Genomic DNA, 6129 nt, shown 5'->3' with positions numbered 1-6129 from the left:
TATGAAGTATACTATTCAGCTATTTTTTAAAAACTTCTGTAAACTGCTATGAGTCGAAGACTAGGAACAGGGCAGGTTATAAATAAAAACAACAACATAAGAAAAAGAACTCCTTCAAAAATAGAACTCCTCCTGGCCTTTGGTTTTATACAACACAACTCTTATGTTCTCAGTGCCACAACAGTGGCGATCTTCTGATGGAAGGTCAGAGGCTAATTTTCTGCCCCAAGGACCACACAAATTGGACAAAACAAAAACAAAAAAAAAACCCCAAACAGCGGCTATAAAGTTCTGGTTTTGAAAAATGTATTTTTAAATTACGTTTAAAATGCTGAACAGTGTAGTAAGCCTATTGACTTCCCGTCCACACATGTCTTTCGTTGCAAATGCTTTGGCTCCCATCATTTTCTTTATTAACCTGTCCAGAGGCAGCCGCATACTTCTTTAGCTTTCCTGCATGAGGTACAATCAGTCCAGTCAACTGCTCTTCTACAGTTCTGGACTATTCTGTAGTTTCTCTCTCAACTTTTCTGCATGCACTCGGCTCTTGGCTCTGTTTTCTTGATACTGGAAGGAAAACAATGTGATAAATTAATAACAGATAAGTCTTGTTGATATATCTCAAAATTCAGCATGGGCATATTACTGATGAAGGGAATAGACAGAGCCTTTTAAGTACACATGAAATAATGGGCTATTTCAAAAGCATCATTTCCTTTCCTAAGACTCTGAGTAAATACCATCTCTACATTTTTAAATCATGCGGACTAGCCAACCATTTAACTAGAAAAAAGCCCATGGTGGAAAAGCGACATGGCCACTTATATGTGCACTCAAACAGAGTGAAAGAGGATTATTAAAACACACAAAGTAATAATAAACATATAGACAGAGAAGGTGGAATCCATGCCAAGAGATGAGTGTATGACACTGCATGGTCACACAACCTTATCCTTTAAACCACGGCTAATGGATTTCAGTTTATCCCTGCATAAACCGAAAGTGACGTCAGAACAAGGAGTACAATTATGTATTCCTTGGCATAACGTTTGTCTCCATCATTGTTTGGCTTTTACAGTTTCACAAGCATAAATAAAACATTTCAGTCCTGGACGCAATACAGTCTTCAGGACAAGAATGGGGAGATTTTATCTATTTCCAATGAAATCTGAGACCAGCCTTCACTGATCCAGAGTGCTATAGATGTGCAACACTCATTATGACTAGCTGGGTGAGGATGATGAGATTTGTTGTCCAATACATGGGAGGTTGGCAAATTGAGGAAAGCTGATCTAGAATCAGGGACAGAAATATATTTGGACACAAGACTTGTGAATGCTTCGGCTGCCTCACCTGATAGTCAGCTGCTTACCTCTTTCTTTAAGCAGTGTCTCATTTCTCTGTCGAGGTCATTGCAACGGCCAAAAAATCTCAAGACGGTGTGCTGGAAGGAAGAAATATGGCTTCTGATAAGATTAAAATTGCAGGTGATATTACAGAAGAAAATCAGTTTTGATCCAGATTTTTATTTTTGCTAGATGGCCTATTTAATTCTAAAAGGAGTGTCAAGAAAGAAATTGGCAGACTTTGGTGGCATATGATAATGGCAGCAAGAATTCTTTCGGCTAAACATTGGAGAACTTCTAAAAGGAATGGACAGAAAAAACAGACTAGCAGAAATGGATAAGGTGACTTACATATTTGAGGAGGAAAGTAATAGTAAATTTATTAGGGACTGCAAAAGATTTCAGGTGTATTTGCAACCAAGATTTGATAATTTAACAGCTTCTGAACTTGTAGATTAATTGTTTGTTATTATCTGTTCATGGATGGGAAAAGAATAAATGGAAAATGCGTTTTCTAAAACGCTGCCTTGAGTCCCTATATCACTGCTTTGAGTCCCTATATTGGGAGAAAGGCAGGATATAAGAAAACAACAACAACAACAACAACAATAATAATAATAAAGAAGAAAAAGAAAAATGGTTAAACTTAATTATAAAATTTATTCTCTTTTTATGTTTCATTCTAAGAAAGTTTTATCAAAATATGATACTTTCAATTGACACCTGAACATTTGGAAAGCATCCAGGAACCTGATGTATTTTTGTATATTTGTAGGTGGAACATGTATTGCTTTGTTTTTTCTTATATATTATGTGTAAAATAACTAATAAAAATTTTGATTAAAAAAGGAATAAATAACTAAAACTAGTTCCATACCTATTTTAAAAAATCTTTTGAAAACTGGGGGGGGGGGGGACACACACCACATAACCCCAACCTCCAAAAAGTCTGCTTTCCGGTGCTTCTTTACTCATTCTCTTATAGCAAAAAGATTTCCCGTAGCCTTTCCTTTTCTTAATATATAGCAAGCAAAGAAGACTGAAATCATTACAAAATGAGCTGCCAGCATTAAATCATCACAAAGCTACAGAACATACTCTTATTGATTACATAATGTTGACAGCGTATCTGTGTGCACATAAATAGAGCTTTTGTTTCCAGCAATCAATAACAGATAATAAACTTTTAGCGTTCTTTCCTCTGCCTTTTCATCTTACTCTCTCATCTATTTTTGACAGCTTGCCTATCCACCACATCGAGTTTAGCGATCACTCCTTGGCTGGTGAGACTTTTGAGCAATACCAATTTGTTCCCATTATTTTTGCATTGTTCAACCCATCCACCGTCAAGACACGACAACTGCCAGTTAGAGTTTCCAAGTCAGGCCCATCATAAGGTAGTTCCTGATAATATTATTAAGCATCACATAGTAAGTATCAGTCACAGTTACTCAGAATATGCCATTCAAATGATGAAACAAACAAGAACATACACACTTTTCAATGCTCTCACCCTGAGATTCTCCTCACTTGTCCTGAGGATCTAGTCCCTGAGATCTGGGAACCTTAGGAGACGATTGGGGGCAAAGACAATAATTTGGATATCTCAAGCACTCAACACTGTGGTAGGAAAAATGGTATAGTAGCCATCATGAATTGTTCTTAATTTCCTTTACCACTTTCTCTCCAAATATCTGGTGGAGAGGAGATCCACAGCTATTGAAATCATACCACTTTTAGATTGAAATTAATTCCAGTAGCAAAATCTGGCTCCCTTTTCTTCAAAGTCATCTGCCGAACTTGGAACAGATTTCAAGCTGTGTCCCAAAATCTACTAAAAGAGAAGCCAAGGGAAGACATTTGATCCAGGACAAACCAACCATTTGGTTGGCAACATATGAATAGCAAGCAGTATTCATTTGAGAGGAAGTCCAGTAGCTTTTTAGTCACATAAGAAGCTGAGTCAGTTTTGCCAGGTACAGATAAGCAGCACACAAAAAATAGCACTTGGGACCTGCAAGCAGGAGGAGGAAATGGAAGCTTATTCACTACCAGACAAGTTGTTCTAGAGAATTCCTTGATGGAGGTATCTACAGCACCATAGTGCTCAGAACAGCACACTTAGCCCAGGAATCAGAACCAGACAAATACTCTGCAAGCCCAGCGGGAAATCTGGTTTCTTCAACACTACCGCATGCTGATCTAGCTGCAGTAAGAGGGTGTTTCAATGCAGTGAGGTTGCAATAAATATTGCATTGCTTTTTAAATGATTCCACAAGACACATGCGGGCCTTTGAGAGTGTGTAATGCAGAAATGGGCAACTTAAAGTTGTTGGAGGGGAACATCGGCACACACACTTTAATCCAGCTGAGTCAAACCCCCTACTGCTGATGATGATTTTGTAACATTGGCCACAAAGAAACCAAATGTATGCTTTGTGTGCCCCCAGCATTTTTTGTTTTAAAGGAAAAACAATGTGTTCCTTCTGCAATATTGCTGCTACAGACAGTGTGGCAATAGGGAGTAAAACCAGGGAAAAGAGGAGCACACAGGTTGCATATTGCCTACCCCAGTCTAAAGGACAGCCCTAAATCTCCATCTTGGTTAAGGCAAAAATTAATTACTGAGTTCAGGCAATGTTCCTGTTGTTCATACTTCCTAAGAGAAGCCATGAAGAGCTAGAAGATTCTTTGCCACCACCTCCAACACTGGAGTCTCTTATCTAATGTCAGATGGGCTTCTCTAAGGGTTCGATTAGTAGGGCTCATGTTGATCTGCACCAATACAGTTGGCCCTCCATATCCACAGATTCTGCATCCACAGATTCAACCATCCATGGCTTGAAAATCTCCTCCATCCAAAAAAGTCTAAAAAGCAAACTTTGATTTTGCCAGTTTATATAAGGGACACCATTTTATCATACGATTGAATATAATGAGACTTGAGCATCCATGGGTTTTGGTATCCATGGGGAGCCCTGGAATCAAATTCCAGCAAATGCCAAGGGCCTACTGTATATTTTCCATCACTTACTATCACCAAAATGCCTCTACACCTTGAATTCTCAATAACGTGGTCAGGATTCAATGGTGTACTTTGGTATCCAGCGGAGTGGAATTACAACCATGCTCCGTGTCCGCTGCTCCAGTTCTTTGTGCTCCCCAAAACCTTCTTCCAGTGGGTTTTCCATTTCTCTGGAGCAAGTTTTTATGGTGGCACAGGGAGAAGGATGGAGAGGTGGTCATCAATCATCAATTTCAGCAAAAGTAGTGGGCCCTTGTGAAAGTACATCATGATTCTTTTCAATACAGAATTCTATTCTGAACAGAATTCTGTTCTATTCCAAACAGTAATCCATTGCAGATAGAAGGTGTTTACTGTTCTTCAGTCAAGGATATAAAATATATGAATGATAGACAGACATTGATATATGGGTTAGAAGAGAAAATGGGACAACTTGAATTTGAAATACTGTATTTCACAAAAGTCTTCTCTTCTCCTCTTCCCTCTGATTTTTTCACTCAGCCCATCTCTCACCACAGACAAGCAGTTTAATATTTACTGCAGTAAATCAGAAAAGCCTTCAGGGGCCTAGACATACAGTTCAGCATAAGATGAACAACGGGTCAAATTCTTAGTTAATAGCATCAAATTTATATGCTTGTTCCTGCCACATTTCTAGCCTTGTCTTGCCATAATTCCAATACTTTTTAAAAAAGTTTCTGAAGATCTAACGCAAAATCGTCAAGCAATCGTGAACGTTTTCTAAGGCTGCACCTCCACTGTAGAAATAATGCAGTTCGACACCACTTTAACTGCCATTGCTCAATGCTACAAAATTCTGGTGTTTGTTGTTTTGCGAGCTATTTAGCCTCCCCTGTCAGAGAGCTCTGGTGCCACAACAAACTACAAAACCCAGAATACCATAGGACTGAGCCATGGCAGTTAAACTGGTGCCAACCTGGATTATTTTTGCAGTGCAGATGCATCCTAAGTCACAAAAGAAAGTTTGCTTGTAAACTGTGGTTAGAAAGGAAAGCAATTTATTCTAGGGGTCTAGACTATAAACAGAAACATCCTTTCCTTCTACCAAAACCCCTTTCGAAATAATTGACTCTTGCTTGGAAACGATTCTACACCTGTAAGTGGTAATTTTAATACATCAGATACATCATTATACCAAGAATAAGGCTTTTCCCCCCATTTCCTTTCTTTCAACAAAGGCTGTGCTTCCATTTCTTGTTCTTATGGCAATCAAATATGCTTTTCAAGTAGGACTGATGCTTGCTAATATGCCACATCTTGCTATTATATAATTAGGGGTAATGTTTCTCCTACCCTCCTGAAAGATGAAAGGACTGTAGCTCTTCATGAATATTAATTCAGAGAAGGTCTCCCTTGCAGCCAGGAACAAGAAGACAGAACGGCTACTACTGCAGATGAATTCCACCACGCAAAAGACGGCAGCTCTTAATTAACCAATAAGTATAAATAGGTGGCAGGAACAGGCTTCTCGTTGCTCAAAGGAAACAACGGCAACCAATAAGGCATACAATCCCAGACAACGCCATTGCTATAAGATACGCAAGCTCAGTGGACTGAAGAACTGTGATCATAGCAAGACAGGAACCTGGGCTTGGACAGGCAGAAATACTAGTCCCTCCCACATCACTTTGGCACCTAGTGATAAGATCATGAGAGCCAAGACAAGTATTTTATGTAATTTTGTAAACCACCTTGATCTTTTGGAAAGGCGGCATATAAATAATAATAATAATAATA

At 38.8% G+C, this 6129-nt stretch overlaps 1 long non-coding RNA gene across 1 annotated transcript; it reads right to left on the bottom strand.

Annotated features, from left to right (window-relative positions):
- Nucleotides 1-286: 286 nt before the first annotated feature.
- On the bottom strand, nucleotides 287-5893 carry LOC121914597. Its single transcript, XR_006100546.1, has 3 exons — nucleotides 5686-5893; nucleotides 1373-1444; nucleotides 287-567 (listed from the first exon to the last, which is right to left on the bottom strand). It is a non-coding gene; the product is annotated as an uncharacterized LOC121914597 (long non-coding RNA).
- Between the last annotated feature and the right edge of the window lie 236 nt (nucleotides 5894-6129).

Source organism: Sceloporus undulatus, chromosome 8 (genome assembly GCF_019175285.1).
Source record: "Sceloporus undulatus isolate JIND9_A2432 ecotype Alabama chromosome 8, SceUnd_v1.1, whole genome shotgun sequence".
Classification (NCBI taxonomy): domain Eukaryota; kingdom Metazoa; phylum Chordata; class Lepidosauria; order Squamata; family Phrynosomatidae; genus Sceloporus; species Sceloporus undulatus.
The sequence above is the reverse complement of the archived record's forward strand: the minus strand, read 5'-3'. Positions and strand labels throughout refer to the sequence as shown.